The 19,765-nt window shown below is 29.7% G+C and overlaps 1 long non-coding RNA gene across 1 annotated transcript; it reads right to left on the bottom strand.

Annotated features, from left to right (window-relative positions):
* Positions 1-16,731: 16,731 nt before the first annotated feature.
* On the bottom strand, positions 16,732-18,302 carry LOC139426390 (uncharacterized). Its single transcript, XR_011637659.1, has 2 exons — positions 18,002-18,302; positions 16,732-16,892 (listed from the first exon to the last, which is right to left on the bottom strand). It is a non-coding gene; the product is annotated as an uncharacterized lncRNA (long non-coding RNA).
* Positions 18,303-19,765: the final 1,463 nt, after the last annotated feature.

Genomic DNA, 19,765 nt, shown 5'->3' with positions numbered 1-19,765 from the left:
GATATTTTACCTGTTTATTTGAAAAGTAAAACTTACTTAATTATCTTATCACATAAACATAAACATACACATTTTAAGTGATATAAAAAATAACGCTTATTAAAGAAATATTTTAAAAAATTGTTCTTAAGGGACTTGTATGATCAAAAACATTACAACCACACTCATCGTTAGGGCAATCATGATCGTTCGTTCTTCTCATAACACTGACCAGCACTGTCTGTATCAAATATAAACCCTTTCGCACCGACTGTCACAAATACGTGCCAGCATAAAACTGTAAAAAAATTGTAAAAAGATAAAACTGGTAACAAAAGTAGTTCTTTAGCAATTTATTTTTGGGAGTGGGTTATAATTGTTTAATTTATTTAATTCACCATTACTTAGTTCAAATTAATTAGTTCAATTTATTAATTCACCATTACTTAGTTATACTTTGAACTAACATTGATTATATCTATGATTAAACTAACAGTAATTAAAGTAAAGGCAAAGTGAGCCTGTCAAATTAGCAACGCATACATTTAAGCTACCGTTTTTTATTTATTTACATTCTGATTCTGATTTTGTACAAATGCTATTATGAATCACCCGTCCCCAAGGTGTTAATAATGATGAACTAAATTAAAAGCAGCAACTAAAATCCACATGACGTTCGCTATCAACAATATCTTTCACACCTGGAGATTCATATCGGAATTCCAATCTCCATAGAAAATACCCACGTGGGGTTACCAACGCCTTACCATCCGATGCTCTTTTCAACATGACAGAATCCCCTAAATTCCAAAGAGAATTGCTATTCGAACATATCTTACTGGTTGGACATAACTTATGGCAGGGGATATTAGCAATATCTTTCGCTAAACAACATTATAGCTCATTGAACATCTTATTTATTTTGTTGACGTGAACTTGTTAAATAGTCTGCGCAAACTGCTTATAAGAAACCGTGTGGTGGCTTCCTGATCTAGGGGGTAATGCCAAAAACTCCTCGCTACCTGGTTGCCACCCCAATCAATAAAACATATAAAAAGATATTGTCCAAATATACACATACAAAAATTGACATTATGAAAAATAATTGTTTATACTACAGAAAATATTTGTTGAAAATATTATCACAATCTATCGTAATTGGATTTTAAATTAAAGTTTACGTAATATAAATTCAGAGAAGAAACAAAAATTTTCACTTTCATTACAAAATGCTAAGATAAATTCATACTGCAACCCATCGGCAAAAAAGGAAAATAGAAGTATTACTGTGAAGTATTACTATTTCAACAGTACAATACCGAAATTTGAAATTAGGGTTTCTTTAAAATTTGATTTCTCAGGAACTATTTGAACGATTTCGCTAAAATTTTATATATTGCCATGCAAAATTACATTCATTAAAATTATGCAAATAAATTGTATACCTTACAATTCAAGCGTTTTTCGACTATCTTTAAATAAAATAATAAATGTTAAGTAAAATGCATTTTCTGCGTGGGTATATTAGGATAAACGAATTTTACAACTGTGTGCAAAAGGAAAAAAAAGAGAAAAAAAAATCCCATCCGCTTAAAAAGTTTTTGAGATATGGTAAAATACACAAAAATATAAAATAAATATTAAGGGTCCCAAACTTTGGACAGCTCTCCTTTGTGTGAACGTGACCCGCGCTATAAACGGGTTTGTGTGACTTGGGCGACGCTGCTACACCACTGGGTAACGAGAAAAGAGTAGCAGTTCTGGCATTCCTGTGGCCAATAGGACAATCATGGGTGAAAGCCCTTATAACGCAAGACGGAAAAGAGAAAAACCTGGTACGTAAAACATTTCATTCCAGCATTTTTATTCGAAAAAAATGAAATATCTGTAACTATCAAGATTTCTTTTATAATTCTGGCATATATATAAAACTGCTTCTTTTCCAAGATAAAGAAGATGTTGTTGAAAAATTTAAAAAAAGAAAAAGAAAACTCCTCCCCAAAACTAGCTATAACTGAAATGGTTTTACTACCAGCCTTTCCTCTTTTCCGTCTCGCTTTCACCCCTGAGGACAATACCCAAGTGCCCGCCATTAAAAAAAATAATAATATTTTGAGCATTGTACACTAAGTTCTTCGTAATTTTTTTTTATCTATTGGTTCTATTGACTTGTGTTTGATCTCATTCGATTCGGCATTATACATACGTAGTGGTAGTCAAAATCATTTTAAATATAACTCACAAATTTAATGTTTACAAATGCAATTTCGAGAGAGAGACGCAATTCAAAGAAAGTATTATTAGATTAAAAAGTTGATATTTTTCTCTTTTTATTGATCAGTTTGTTCTTTTTGAGATATTTTGCTTGGAAAAAGTTTTTTTAACATAAATTAGCTAGAATAGCGAAAGGTGTAATAGCTGATGATAAAGCGAAGTAAGTCACTGAAAAAGAATTCACTGTTTGTGTTTGGCCATCACCTTTTACATCAGAAAGCCTCCACACGGTTTCTTATAAGTAGTCTGCGCAGACTATTTAAAAAGTGAACAGTTTTAGCGCATGAAACCAAACTCTATTTCAAAAGTGACAGTGAGGAATTTGTCATTTATATTTGAGAATTGAATCTGTTGTGGTAGACAAGTAAATAAGACAAAGCTAATCACATTCAAAAATTAAACACATTTTTAGACATATATTTGCTACAACTTTTTTATTTTCACTAGATCTTCTATTAAGGGGCTCTTTCGTAAACTGGTTTGCCTTCATAGGTTGCGTTCCAATATTCGCACCAGTGGCACTGGTTACACGAAAGCGAACTAGTCACGTGATCTCAGTTCGCACCGTAATTTAGGAACGATCGGTGCGGTTAGGTCCAGTTCTGGTTGCTATTAGCAACCAGAAGCAGACGCTTTCCTCTTTTGGAATCTTGGCGAAAAATGTATGAATGATTACATATTTATTTTTTGAGTATTATATTTATTTTTTGGCCATTCTATTTTGCATTTTTTGTTAAAGCACACATATTTTCAGACTTTTTGAAGCCGTTTTATAGAATAATGCAAAAATAATGTCAATTGATCTTATTTAATTTTTAAAATTAGTTGATAAAAAATAAAACTTCCATCATATATATTAGTTACTGTTTCTTTAATATATTTTTCTGAATAAAAAATTTAATATTTATATTGAAATGGATACACAATTTCCAGTAAGTTTTATATTTAAACATTTAACAAAATTAAAGAGAGAAATAAAAATCCACTCAGTACAACTTATATTGTTTTTCTTGTCATATTTTTTGCAAAAAAAATCGTTATATACTTCTAATAATGAAATAATATTAAACCATCAAGACAGTTTATATGTATTGTGGAAAAATCTCCCTTAATTTGCACTAATTAAATAAAAAAGAAAATCCATCTAAACTGCAAGGACTCATATGAAAAGATAACAATTTAAAAAAAATACTACTTGAGTTCTTTTATTTAGTTACTAATTAATGAATTTTCAATATTTATGCCAATCTGTCCGTGTATTAGTTTATTAATATTTACTTCATTCAATTATTACTTTATACATAAATACAAAATTTTAAGTAAACTATTAAAAGGAAGCAACCCCTGATGAAGAGAAAGTCTGAAATAATTGCTANAAGTAACTTCCCCCCCCCCCCCCAAAAAAAAAACATTTCACGAAAAATAGAGTATTTTAACCACTGCTTTCTGCGCTGGTAATTTAGGAAATTAGTAAGTAGGTGAAAAATATGACCTAAATATTTCGATTAATTTGTAGAAAAATAATAAACATTCCAAACATTTTAACTACACTAAAATATTTTAAAAATTCTTCAATTTAATTTTTATTGCACACATAAGAAATATTAAAAATTCATTATTCAGCCCAACAGTGATTGGAATTTAAGGCATTTTTCTCCCTTGCCCAGGGTGTGTTTTTTTTTTTTTTAAATTAAAAAATATATAGATATGAAGCTTGTTCTAAGCTTCATTTTCTCATGTAAATAGAATAATTTATTTATTTTAAATACATAATAACTTGCTTTCATAATTAATTTCCTCACAAGAGCAACTTTATTTTAATATAATGTAAACTTGATAGCATGTGTAGTACACCTTTAAAATGCCTCTCATGGTAAGCCAAACGGATATGAAAATCTAACATACAGACAATTTATTTCAGGATACATCTAAGTAAAAGCGTGAATGTCAATGACAGACTGTCAAAATAAGTTCGATATGTGATTGCTTGAATTTAGAAAAATTAATACAGCTACTATTTTGATAGAGATGGTACATGGTGCAATGTTTATGAGCAAATTGACTATTACTATGAAATAAATATATTTTCAGAGTGAAATGTTTCCCGAAAGAAAATTTGTTTACAAGAAGACATTTTAAAGTGAAACTTCCAGAGTTATTCTAACAGAAATTGAAAATAACCATGTGTTAGATAAGAACAAAAAGAGCAATGCTGTAATAAAATTATCTAATTTTACTACATTCACCAAACTTGATTACATATTATAAAACCAAATTTTACTTATGGTGTTTATTTCTATAATAATACAAAATCATTTTAAATAAATGTTTAACGCATAACTAACTGTTCAACATTACTTGAATTATTTAAGAAAACTTACTTAAATTATTACTTAAGGTTAATCGAAATAAATACTTTTCGCATAACTTATTTTTTAACAATACTAAAATCATTGCCGAAAAAAATCCAAAAGAAGAGTAATAACTACACTACAGTGCAAAAGAAAAATTTACATAAACAACAAAAAAGTCATAATTGTGAATTTTATATATTTAGCATTTCTGTATAATAAGCTACTTGTTGAAAAAAAATGCTTTTTTTTATTTCAAAATTAAATTTTGTGTAATCAGTTATTCGAAATTCATAGTATTAGCAATAGAAAAAAAATAGTTGCCAAGTCACTTTTCTTAAAATCTACTATGAAGCACTTATGTTGAAACAATATACGACAGTATAGTACTGCTAATAGGTAGAGTAAAACACTAGTTTACAGTGCCACATAACAGAAATATTTATAAATAGATAACTTGTAAATTTATTAAGTAAAGTTAATAGAGATTTTGAATTAAGAGAAAAAGAAGCTATGAAATTTTATTGTTATGATTAGCTTGATGGCAAATAAACTCAAAATTAATTTTGGTCCACCTGTTCTTATATTTACCTTAAATGAGTTTCTGTTAATAAGAGTCAAAGACATTATTATAATTTTGCTACAAATGGGAGCTTTTGTATTGCATCAAAACTATACAATTCTTGTATTTAAGTTAAAAAAAAAATTATATTACATATAGACGTTAAGAATACCATGCATTAAAAAAATAAGTATCATTAAGAAATAAATATCTTGAAACAGAAAAGTAAATAGAAGTTATTCTTTTTTTTTATTTTTATTTTAAACAGAATTAAAACATAAATTAAAAGTTTACCAATAGAACACAAAATCTTCATATTGTTGAAATATTATCATGTTACAATATAATACTAGAATATTTATTATACTGAGATTTCAAGAAATTATGAAAGGAATCTAAATATTAACCTAAAAGCTCAAGACATTGAAAGCCTCGTTGTAATAACATAGGCCAATCAATGGCAAAGGCCATTGGATTTTATTTAAAATCCTTTCATACAAACTAACCTTTCATATAGTATGATCTGTCATTAATCTGTGACATTAATTTGAAATATGTGTTGAAGAGGCCGCAGATCAGGACAGATCTTCAAATCATCACTACAATGATGTGGTTTTCAGAAATCACTTAGTACAAAAAAGAAATTCAAATTTAAACCTATGCTCAAGACATTGAAAGCCTTGTTTCAACAACACAGGTCAGTCAACGGCTAGTTCAGTAGGGTTTATATTTGAAATCCCTTTAATCAAACTCATATTAAATATAACACAGTAAAACTAAGAGTATAATTTGTTATTAAGCTAGGGCAATTTTCATCGTTCCAGGCCTGTTAGAACACATAGAAAGGCTATTAGAAAAAATTATAACACAAAAGAAATGCATTTAATAATCAAATATTGATGGGATTTGTTTATTTTGAAAACAATATACATTGGACGACAATGTTTAAGTGAAAATGTAACAAATATAAAAATATATAAACAGGGATTGCTCTCCATACAAATTGCTTCTCCATTTGAAGCAATAAATCTTTTACTGATGCTAAAATTCAATCACTAGTATAGAGAACTCTATTAAAAATAATGGTTAGGATAATTGTTAGGTTTATCAAAATTTTACCCTAAGGAAACAATGTTTATTGAAGTAAATCACAAGCTTAAATTCTTTCGATGTTAATCCATCAAGTAAAACTAANCCCCCTCCCAAAAAAAAAACATTTCAGGAAAAATAGAGTATTTTTATCACTGCTTTCTGCGCTGGTAATTTAGGAAATTAGTAAGTAGGTGAAAAATATGACCTAAATATTTCGATTAATTTGTAGAAAAATAATAAACATTCCAAACATTTTAACTACACTAAAATATTTTAAAAATTCTTCAATTTAATTTTTATTGCACACATAAGAAATATTAAAAATTCATTATTCAGCCCAACAGTGATTGGAATTTAAGGCATTTTTCTTCCTTGCCCAGGGTGAGTTTTTTTTTAAATTAAAAAATATATAAATATGAAGCTTGTTCTAAGCTTCATTTTCTCATGTAAATAGAATAATTTATTTATTTTAAATACATAATAACCTTACTTTCATAATTAATTTCCTCACAAGAGCATCTTTACTTTAATATAATAAGATCTTTTAAAATGTAAACTTGATAGCATGTGTAGTGCACCTTTAAAATGCCTCTCATGGTAAGCCAAACGGATATGAAAATCTAACATACAGACAATTTATTTCTGGATACATCTAAGTAAAAGCGTGAATGTCAAAATAAGTTTGATATGCGATTGCTTGAATTTAGAAAAATTAATGCAGCTACTATTTTGATAGAGATGGTACATGGTGCAATGTTTATGAGCAAATTGACTATTACTATGAAATAAATATATTTTCAGAGTGAAATGTTTCCCGAAGGAAAATTTGTTTACAAGAAGACATTTTAAAGTGCAACTTCCAGAGTTATTCTAACAGAAATTGAAAATAACCATGTGTTAGATAAGAACGAAAAGAGCAATGTTCTAAGGTATGATAAAATTATCTAATTTTACTACATTCACCAAACTTGATTACATATTATAAAATCAAATTTTACTTATGGTGTTTATTTCTATAATATTAATACAAAATAATTCGAAATAAATGTTTAACGCATGACTAACTGTTCAACATTACTTGAATTATTAAAGAAAACTTACTTAAATTATTACTTAAGGTTAATCGAAATAAATACTTTACACATAACTTATTTTTTAACAATACTAAAATTATTGCCGAAAACAATCCAAAAAATGAATAATAACTACACTGCAGTGCAAAAGAAAAATTTACGTGAACAACAAAAAAGTCATAATTGTGAATTTTATATATTTAGCATTTCTGTATAATAAGCTACTTGCTGAAAAAAATTGTTTTTTTCAAAATTAAATTTTGTGTAATCAGTTATTTGAAATTCATAGTATTAGCAATAGAAAAAAAAAATAGTTGCCAAGTCACTTTTCTTAAAATCTACTATGAAACATTTATGTTGAAACAATATATGACAGTATAGTGTTGCTAATAGGCAGAGAAAGACACTAGTTTACAGTGCCACATAACAGAAATATTTATAAATAGATAACTTGTAAATTTATTAAGTGAAGTTAATAGAGACTTTGAATTAAGAGAAAAAGAAGCTATGAAATTTTATTTTTATGATTAGCTTGATGGCAAATAAACTCAAAATTAATTTTGGTCCACCTGTTCATATATTTACCTTAAATGAGTTTCTGTTAATAAGAGCCAAAGACATTATTATAATTTTGCTACAAATGGGAGCTTTTGTATTGCATCAAAACTATACAATTCTTGTATTTAAGTAAAAAAAAAAGTTTTAACACAACAATAACATTTTATTGTTAAATACAAATAAATAAAAAAAGAAACTCAAATTTAAAAAATTAAGAAGCAAAAATGTTACGTCAAAACAAGAGGTGAACTAATTATAAAGTTTATAGAATTTTTATTTGTTTACATACTGGTATAGCTAATAAATTGTAGTTGTCAGAAATATTTTAATTCTAACTTCAATTTGGTAGTAAAAATCAAAGAAAAAAAAGAAAAGTACTATATAAAACAACAGTCATTAATAACTGTTTCAGAAATTCTCAAGTTGGTGCACAAAAAAATAAATATTTATATTACATATAGACGTTAAGAATACCATGCATTAAAAAAATAAGTATCATTAAGAAATAAATATTTTGAAACAGAAAAGTAAATAGAAGTTATAATTATTTTTATTTTTATTTTAAACAGAATTAAAACATAAATTAAAAGTTTACCAATAGAACATAAAATCTTCATATTGTTGAAATATTATCATGTTACAATATAATACTAGAATATTTATTATACTGAGATTTCAAGAAATTATGAAAGGAATCTAAATATTAACCTAAAAGCTCAAGGCATCGAAAGCCTCGTTGTAATAACACAGGCCAATCAATAGCAAAGGCCATTGGATTTTATTTAAAATCCTTTCATACAAACTAACCTTTCATATAGTATGATCTGTCATTAATCTGTGACATTAATTTGAAATGTGTGTTGAAGAGGCCGCAGATCAGGACAGATCTCCAAATCATTACTACAATGATGTGGTTTTCAGAAATTCAAATTTAAACCTATGCTCAAGACATTGAAAGCCTTGTTTTAACAACACAGGTCAGTCAACGGCTAGTTCAGTAGGGTTTATATTTGAAATCCCTTTAATCAAACTCATATTAAATATAAAACAGTAAAACTAAAAGTATAATTTGTTATTAAGCTAGGGCAATTTTCATCGTTCCAAGTTTGTTAGAAAAATAGAAAGGCTATTAGAAAAAATTATAACACAAAAGAAATGCGTTTAATAATCAAATATTGATGGGATTTGTTTATTTTGAAAACAATATACATTGGACGACAATGTTTAAGTGAAAATGTAACAAATATAAAAATATATAAACAGGGATTGCTCTCCATACAAATTGCTTCTCCATTTGAAGCAATAAATCTTTTACTGATGCTAAAATTCAATCACTAGTATAGAGAACTCTATTACAAATAATGGTTAGGATAATTGCTAGGTTTATCAAAATTTTACCCTAAGGAAACAATGTTTATTGAAGTAAATCAGAAGCTTAAATTCTTCTGATGTTAATCCATCAAGTAAAACTAATTACCACACGAATCAAAATTTGGATGAAATCTTAGTCTTGAAAACAAACTGATATCAGAAATAAAACATTAATATTTATAAATGTTATCCATTGCAATAAACAGCGTCAAGACGAAAGCACATTCATCTGCACGATACATATCCAATAATAATTAATATATTTAAATTTAATACAAGAAAACTCTTTTTCATCCCCTAAAACAAGTTTTTATTGAAAATTTATAATAGAATTCAGCCAAAAATCCAGTAAAATGATGACGATCTCAACAGCGTAAAATAAAGTTTGTAAACAAATAAGGGTAATGACGTCACACGAACTGACCAAAGCGACTTCTGGTGCACTTCATGCGTAAATGGTTACACCAGTTTTAATATTGGAACGGTCGGTGCGGCAAACCAGTGTAACCGGTGCGAATATTGGAACGTGCCCGTAGTCATAACATAAACGGAGGGATACACCGGAAATTTTCTAAATTTCTCTCGCTTTTGAACTCTCTCAGTCAAAGTTTCCAAACCGGGGGTTTCGGAACTGGGAGTTACGCGCTAGGTCAAAGTCAACGGTCAATACGGGGGTAAGTCAGAAGCAAGATAAAGTAAATATTGTTGAAAAGTTTGACGGAAAGAATATATTTACTCCACCCGAAAATTAGCTAAAACTAAAAAAATTTTACCACCAGTTTTTCGTCTTTGCCGTCTCGCTTTCACCCATGACTGAGAGGAATTGACTCTTCTCGGTGAATGCCTACGTTGGCCCTACGATATCAGCTAGCTAAGTCAGGTCGTCAACCAAGTTGGTTGAACGATCCTAACTGTTATTTATACTGGAGCTTCGGAGTAGTCCTATAGGAGATATTTACTTGAATTGCACATATATATATGTGTCTTTTTAATTCTAAAAAATATATTGGTATTTATTTTCGTGACTAAATGATGAGCTAAATGAATGATTAAATTAAGTATCTAAGCACAACGCTGTACTTCTGCATACATGACAAATTTCATATATAATTATTTTATTCAATATTCAACAATTATCTGTGGTTAAACTATTACCTACTACTAACATAATCTAGAATTATAAATATTTTTCATTTCTTTGAAATTGAATTCATCGTGAACTGAATTAGAAACGCCTACTTTTGTCTTTCCACGTTGGCTCTTCATAACAGAGACACTTCCACCGATCAGGGATGAAAGCGAGACGGAAAGGCTGGTAGCAAATCCTTTTCAGTCGGATTTTACTTAATATTTTTTTAAACTATTCAACAATACCTACTTTATCTTGGAAAAGAAGCAGGTTCAAATATTTTATTTTTTCGAAAAAATGATGGAATTTCAATGTCTATTGTACCAGTTTTTTCTCGTTTTCGTCTTGCTATATAAAGGCTTTCAGCCCTCTTTTGAAATTCGGATAAGGAAGAATTAGCTTCGTGAGCAGGTGGTCAGGCTCAAGCCTTGCTAGAGACAAGACGTGCTTTTCTCTGCTCCGCAATTATGCCGTATCACCGAACTGTGTGTGCGTGTAGTAATTTTTAGCGGTTAGCGCGTGTGACTGCGAACCAATGGCTGCTGGTTTGATTCCCGCTCGGGGCAATGCTGTTGTTTGTTTCTCTCTGTGTGTTGTCTTCTGTTGTGTAAATGTGACCCACCCCAACGGGTCTCTGTGGCATGGGTAAGGTTACTCGCCTTTATGTCTTTGATCACAAGGCGCTCACCAGGCAACGCAAAATGACCAACACTACTGACATCTTCCACGGCGAAGATCTATAAGTTCAGGGCTTGCAATTAAAAAAAAATATCAGTAATTTGCAATATAAAATTTGCAGCTTGCACGGGGGTAATTTTTTCTATGAGATACGTACCTTTGAAAATAGGCTCTTTTGAAGGCGAAGTCATTCAATAATTGGTTATTCGGGTAGTATACAGAGCAAGCAAATTTTTATTTTCTAAGAATCATCCTAGATAATGTTAATATTTGAATAAGAAAGGTTCTTGTTCGAGTGAGAACATTTCGAAGAAAAGGTTTTACAAAGGAAAATATGCCAATTGAAATGAACAACTTTTTTCCTTTCCTCCAGACGTGGACACGTACCTAGGTTTGCAATACCCTTACCTGTATAGTCCACGTCTGGCTACCAGTCCAGCTTGTCACAACCACGGGAGCGAGCCTTATCAGCGGGTATTTATAAAAATAAAATTACGTAATACATGGATAATTTTTGCAATAAAATTTAGGATACAACATTTTGCATGTACAGATGACAAAGGTGTGCAACACAATTGTTTTAAAAAGAAACAATAAATGAAGTAAAAGGAACAGTAAATAAAACAAATTTTGTAATGTACATAAAATAATTGGAAAAGAGAAATAAAAGGAAAAAGAATAGAAAAAGTGTACATGATCAAAATGTATCATGTACACTTTTTCTATTCTATTGGGAAAAGTAAAAAAGATTAATTTGCTGATAATAAATATTAAAAAGTATTAAAGTAACGTTTTCTATGCATTATTTAACTTTTGTACTATTTTTTAATACTTATACATTAAGTTAAAAATTTTGGTTTTTTTTTTTTTAAATATTTTTAGGGGATCGCCATCGGGGGGTGAACGGTTATCGGCACCTGGCAGCAGTGATCTTATATTATGCTTGGATAAAAGAGTTTATAATTGTGTGCGAAGATTTTTCAATTCGTTTAAAAAGTTCTCGAGATATGGTGAAGTACACAAAAAATAATATTAACATTAAGGGTTCCAAACTTTGAACCTCTTTCCTGACAAAATTATAGGGCTCATATTTCCCTGACTGCGGCTTCCCCCTACATTTTGAGGGTTAGAAATCCGAATCCGTCGAAATAAATGGGTATATATATTTAGAGAAAGAACGTTTTTGTGCCTAATTTCGTAACATAAAATGTCATTTGCGCTGATTATTTATCATATTTGAGATCACTCTCTCAAGCCATCAAGATTGAGTTCTAAAGCGTGAAGATTCGATCATTAGAACAAATGTTATTCAAGGCGGTCTTTTTTTTTATTTTGGCACACGGTTTATTTGACAGAAATAATCTGCCAAGGTCTCAGTTCTAGTCCTACTGATGATAAGTTGAAATTAGAGGTTTTGTTTTACTTCATTTATGCTAACACGTTCACGCCGGGAAAAATGAAAATATTGGTACGGGAAAAGAGAAAATACTGGTAGAAGAACTATTTCAATATTAGATAATATTCGGGAGGAGTTAATCTATTCTCAACAATAACAATTCACTGTAAGAAAATTTATCACGGGGAAGAAGCAATTCAATATAAAAATTGCCTTCGTTAAAAACAATTGGTAGTTATGGATTTTTATTATTCCCGGAAAAAAACTAAAAAATGAAATTTATTGTTACCAGTTTTTACTCCGGTGCGTTGTCAAGATGAGACAATCTAGCGTGACCCACCGGTGGGTCACCCCTGCGTGAACGTATTAATAGTGATTAGAAAGGGGTTTATAGAGAAAAGAGAAGTTAAATTCTTGCGCAATTAAGGAAATAGTTACTCGGCATGCTTGAAAAATTAAGCATACAGATTTGAATGCATGTTTAAGACGACGAACATACATAGCTACTTAAGATAGAAGACATAACATTTGAATATGTTTATATTCACGCAAAAAAAATCACATAATGAATACAAATAAATTCGTAAAACATAGCTCATATTTTTAACTAGCTGAATATCCATTCGTCGTATGGGCAAAACAAAAAGCAATTTATCATTAAATCTGTACGAATGAATTTAGCGCATTATGTTCAGAAACTGAAAAGCATGTGCCATCGCAATTAAAAAAAGCTAAAATAATTACTAAGAAAAAAATAAGTAAATGGTAGCTGTACCCATTACTGTTCAGTCACAAAAGTGATGCTATTGCTCGGTTTCAGCGCAGTTACAGTTTATTTTGTTAAAATGCATATTTTTCAATTTATGAGCAAAAGTCATTTTTCAAAAGTCCCTCGCGATCAGATTAATGAAATTTTGAGATTATGTTTAAGATCAGGGGTTGAGTTACCCTTTTCACCCGATTCTAAGATTCAGGAGCCTTGCACAAGCAGTTCTGGATTTACAAGAGCGAACATGTACAGACAAGACCTCCTTTTTTATTATTATAGATATAAGAATTTATTCCATAAACTTTAAAACACCACACCACTATTCTATTTAGAATGTTTCCACCGGAGGAGGATGCCGATAAGGGTTACTTCGAAGACCAACAATGTGCTAAACTTTCAGTTAATCGTTTTCACTTTGGAAATTAAAAATAGCAAGAACTATATTAATTTCCTTGTACTTTGAGTTTTTATAAACTTGACAGTATTTTTCCTTATACATATTCTTTTAATTATATTATAAACTCAATAAAGAAGTGTTGGGGCATCCTTGACCGAGCGGTATCGCGCTCTAAAAGCTGTTCGAAGCTTGGAAATGGCGGGTTTGAATCTCGCCGCAACTCTAGTTGCATATTCCGTGATCTTCTTCGCTTAAATGTTTTTTTCTTCTTCTCTTTGACAAAAGTTTATAAGCCTAAATGGGCCACACAAGCCTGCAAATGTTTGTAATATCAATAAAGTAATAAAGTAAAGCAATGTTATAAAAATTTTAAATAGAACAAAAGTTAAATAATAGTAATGATTATTCTGCAACAAATCCTTTTTTTTTTAAAATTATTAAATAGGCAGGAAGAAAAATTTCCTATTAATGGTGCTCAAAACAGCTCAGCCAACGCAAGATTCACGATGCAAAAAAAGCACGCTAAGTCATACGTAGCCTTACACCATTTTAGATGAATACAACGTTTGATATTTAAACATGATGTTTAACCCCTTGGGGAAGGGTGATTCATAAAAGCATTCGGTCAAAATCAGAATCAGGATGTAAATAAATAAAAAACGGTAGCTTAAATGCAGGCATTGCTAATTTGACAGACTTACTTTGCTTTTACTTTAATTATTGTTAGTTTAATCATATGTATAATCAATGTTAGTTCAAAGTATTACTAAATAATTTTATTTTGAACTAAATTAATGGTGAATTAAGTAAATCAAACAATTATAACCCTGCCCACAAATAAACTGCTTTGGTTACCAGTTTTATCTTTTTACACTGATTGATACGGTTTTATGCTGGCACGTATTTGTGACAGTCGGCGCGAAAGGGTTAAAAAATAGCATTTTTGAAACTGATTAGTGGGCAATGTTTTTCAATTGGGTATACGATGTCCTACTTCACACTTTACTTTTCCAAGATGTTACCTTCAGAAAAACTCGTTTCTGTGGGAGTCAACCGGATTTTATGATTGAAATTTAACACTTTTTAGTGGAAACAGTTGAAGCTGTGTTTCACCCTATTTTCTAAATCAGTGTTTCCCAAACTTATGATTTTTGTGTACCCTTTCTAAATTTTTCATAACGCTGTGTACCACTAATAAAAAAAATGAATGCATTCTTTACTATAAAAAAATTGCACAAAAGTTAAAAATCGCAACTAGCTGTTGACACCACTAATTATTAACTGTTGCAAAAATACGTAATCGTAAATTTTCATGGCTAGCTCCGTTTTTAAATAAAAAAAATTCGAAACTTTCGGTAGTCGAAAAGCTGTTGCATAAGAACGTGCAACCCAGCTAAACTGTTCCAGTACCCCTGGGGATACGCCATAACTGCCAACTCTTCCGGATTTTCCGGAAGATTTTATTTTCATATTTAAAGTGGTAGCAAAGTATGCATCANTTTTAAATGATATTGATCTCCACTATTCTTACAAAAATTAAGCACATATATTAATATGCGTTACTATCATGGTAGTCAACTTAAGTTTTCTCAAATACAAGGTATTTGTTTGCTTAAAATTGAAGTATTAATTCCATTTTAATACCACTGGGAAAAATGATAATGGAAGGGATTAAAAGTTGGCAGGTATGGGCTACGCGTACCACACTTTGGGAAGCACTGCTCTAAATCATCATCCTACAAAACCTATACCTTGCTTCAAGTGACTTCGATTCTTTATTTCCAACTACATTTGTGAAAAATAAGATATTTTCTCCCTATTAGAAAGACTTGATACATGCTGATTTGAAGTGCCTGCCCCTGTTAGTGGGCCCCACCCTCCTATGAATAGAAACTGAGGTAACTGTCGGCCATCTTGGATTATGCAAAGCATTCATTGTAACCTATAGTTGCATGGCTAATTAATGGAAGTTTTTAAGTGTCAAACAAAACTTAATTTTTTTATTGCTTTTAGTTACACGAAAAAAAAAGCGCCTCATTTACTACAATTTAATATTTATAAAAATAACGTGACTAAAGATTAAATTGAATCATTTTTAGGCCAAAAAATCTAATATTTCATGTATGTAGATTTATTTTTTGACACATAAATGAAAAAAAAAGTAGTTTGAATTAAAACGCTTTTCATTTTAAACTATTATTTTTTTATTTAATGCAATTTAAAAAAAAAAAACTTAAGTTTTTTGTTATTTATTTTTTCATGCATTTATTAATTTTAGAAGAGAAACTTTCCCTTTCATAAATTATATCCCTCAATTGAAGCAGTCATTTTTTGTTGATTGAATCATCATAGAAAATAATTGAATTTTTATACTTTAATAAAAGTTGTAAAAAAATTTAATATTCATTAAAAAATTTAATTAAAAACTTTATATGTTATTATATTTATCTTACATATTTCTTTCATTTAGTAGAATAACACTGTACTTTAAATTCTTTTTTCTCAGTTCATGAAAATGAACTTCTTATTTTATTCTTAAAAAATACACAGACATAATAGAAAAATAAATCATTTATTTATTTTTACATTATATACAATCAATTTCCATATTTTTTTAAAGTAAGTACTATCAGAGTTTATTAGTCAAGAATAATAATTCTTCACTCACAAATATGAATAATATATGTTGGTTATTCGGCAGTAAAATATTGCATTAAATGTATTACAAGTGATAAGAATTTAAAAATATACACTTATTTATACACATATTTTAAAGTACACAAAAAACAAAATTTAAAAAAACGTAACTTTATTGCTAACAATTTTTTCATTCGCTTATTAATTTTAGAAGAAAAACTTTCCCTTCATAAATTATATCCCTCAATTGAAGCATTGTCTTTTTTTGAAAAGAATTGAATTTTAATAAGAGTTGTAAAAAACATTTCATACATTTTTAAAAAATTTGAATTAATACTTTAATTTGTCACGATCTTGTAAATGGTTTTTGCAATAGTATTGAAAACGACAAATAGTTTAATAATTATAAGAGTAAATTAATATTTAAATTATTTAACAATAAGAGATATTTAAATTATTAAACAATAATCAATGAATCTGTAAGACCATCAAGCAAATTTATTGTTCTATCAATCACATCTTCTGAGAAATGCTCATTACACAATTTACTACACGAAGAAGATTTTCAATTAACTCGTCTCACAGCTTTGATCCATAACTGTTTACGTTTTTCATCTTTAGGAAAACTGCAAATAAAATTCCAACTTAAAAGCATGAACGTAAAAACTCGTTAACTATATAAGTCTTTTAAAGAACAGACTCAAAAGATTTATAATTAGCAATTAGAAACAACTTTATTAAAATTTTGATAATTACAGTTAATCCAGTTGATAATTTCCAAAAAAAATAAATGCAGTAGCACAAATAATCTGTTTTCAGTCCATTATGCTCAACTAAAACCCACGACTCCAATATAGATTACCTACAACTGAAACTTTTAATTTATTTCATTAACCTAAATGTATATCAATTATTAATAAAATGCAAGAACTGAAGTAGTTCGCAAAATGAGAGTATGGCAGATTTTTGCCGGTTTCTATAGTTCACTGGATTTTCTATTATAAAATTTATGGAAAAGTTTGAACCAAGGTTATAAAAGTGAAAAAAAATAACAATTTGGGTGAATTTTTTAAATTATGTTTGTGTGTTAAAAGCTCTCAAAAAATTTCCTGTCATTCATCAGTGCAAGAGTGATCCATAAATAAAATAGCAGTTGAATAAAAATCAAATTGTTGACAAACTAGACATTACGATCATATTTTGAAATTCCACTTAATAGCAGAGCAACAGTTTGGAATTACAATTGTAAAAGCAACAGTGCTGATTTTTAATGTTTAGATTACGAAATAATGATCAATAACAGTAAATAACAGAAAAACACACAAAATTATTTGAGAAACTCTTCATGATAAATTAAATTTCATAAAAGCAAAAAATATTGTAGCAAATAAAATAAATACTTTTAACCATTCCCATTAATTCGAATAACACATGATGCTATAATTATGCCATATTAATTGTCAATTAAGCAGTATAAAAGTAAACGAAATCACATTATCTTATCTATAATTAGTTTTATAGTTTTGATATTCTATAAGCCACTTAGAAATTCTATTTTGATTCATTTCAATAAAAATTGATAAGAATCAAGGTTGGGTTTGAAATGAATAGCTAATAGTTAAGAAGAAGAAAAAAAATCTTTAGTCTTCTGACATTAAAGATACAGTTTATTGTAAGAACAGAATTTAAAAATACTAAATTAGAAAATGATTAAGAGAATTGAATTTACACTTGCCTATGAAATGTAATTCCAGGCATTTTCTTTGGCCATCGATTCGTACAGCTGTATGCAACACAGTTCGTCATTTTTACAAGCAAAATATAATTAAAATCAATGTTTAAAAGGTAAAATAAAGAAAATCGTTAAAGAGAAATAGAAAAAAAAAACGATAAAAATAACATTGATCAGCAAGTTCAACGTGCAGAAGATAGCAGCATTCGAAAGTTTTGCATAAACCAATATGGCCGACCGGTTACAGTGATGGCTTCACTGTTACTTTCTCATGTCAACTCTACCTATACTCTTTACTCTATGACTGAGACTGACGGACGTGAGAATAGAGAAAGGGTTTGGGTGTATGACGGATTAGTAGCTATCAGTAGATACGGATCATTTGATTTGTTATCAAAAATAATAAAAGTTAGAAGGTAATCTAAGTTAAGATAATTTATGTAAGGAATCTGGTTGGGTACAATTATGTACATAACTGCAAAAATACATTGTTTACTAATATATACACCGAAGAGCCATTACATTATGACCACTCTGCTAATAACATGTAGGACCACCTTCAGCCCTCAAAACTGCTAGCACCCGCCGTGGCTTTGATTCCACAAGGTGCTAATAGGTAGTCTGAGGTATCCAATACCAAGCGCTCACCAACTGGTCCTGCAATTCCCTCACATTGCGAGTGTGGCAGCACGAATTTGGTTTTCCAAATAGGACCACAAATGCTCTATTAGATTAAGGTCAGGTGAATTTGGGGGCCAAGACATGACTTGAAAGTCACTGGAATGTTCCTCGAACTAATCCATGACGATTCGACCCTTATGACATGGTGCATTATCCTGTTGGTAAACACCATCCCCCGCAGGAAAAACTGTTGCCATGAATGGGTGAACCAACGCCTCCTACATCAAAAAGCCTCCACACGGTTTTTTATAGGTAGTCCGATCAGACTGTGAAGGATATCCACTTTCAAATCGAGTCCTTTAATGCAAAATCTAGTTAAAATAAGAAAGTGGTAACAAATATATATCTAATTTTTTTTTTTTTAATTTATGAATATTATTGGTTTGCCTCATTTACTTGTCAACCACTACAGATTCAATTCTCAAATATATATGATAAATTTCTCTTAATTACTTTTATAAAAGGTTTTGGGTTCAGGCGCACAACTGGCTCAATTTTTAAATCGTCTGCTCGGACTACTTATAAAAGATCGTGTGGAGGCTTTCTGATGTAGGAAGTGATTGGTGAACCTGGTCTACAACTATGTTCAAGTAGCTTACAGACGTCAGGGATTGTTCTATGAGGATTATGGGTCCTAATGTGCCCCTTGAAAGCATTGTTCCTGGGCGAGAAACCATGAAAACCTGAGCGAGCCCATTGTTATAGATGAAGGGTGGTCATAATATAATGGCTCTTCGGTGTATATATATATATGCTAAAATGGTTGCTGAAATAGGTAAATTTAACTTTGATTTAATCGTTATCGATTACCACTTTTCTGTGACTCGGAATAACCACTTCTTCTCAGCTGAAAGTGAACTGATTAAGAAAGAATTATCAAGAAAGTGGAATGTTATGTCAACGCAATTTCCCTCCGCCTACTTCAACTAAAACAGTTAAAAAGAAAATCTCAGTATCACTTTTTGTTTATTATATTTATCCGAGATTACACTAATTTCAAATTGAGATGAAGTATATTTTTAAGAAATCTAGCTACCACTTTTTATTTATTTCTTATATTTGGGATTACATTTCACTTCACCGCAC

Source organism: Parasteatoda tepidariorum, chromosome 9 (genome assembly GCF_043381705.1).
Source record: "Parasteatoda tepidariorum isolate YZ-2023 chromosome 9, CAS_Ptep_4.0, whole genome shotgun sequence".
Classification (NCBI taxonomy): Eukaryota; Metazoa; Arthropoda; class Arachnida; order Araneae; family Theridiidae; genus Parasteatoda; species Parasteatoda tepidariorum.
The sequence above is the reverse complement of the archived record's forward strand: the minus strand, read 5'-3'. Positions and strand labels throughout refer to the sequence as shown.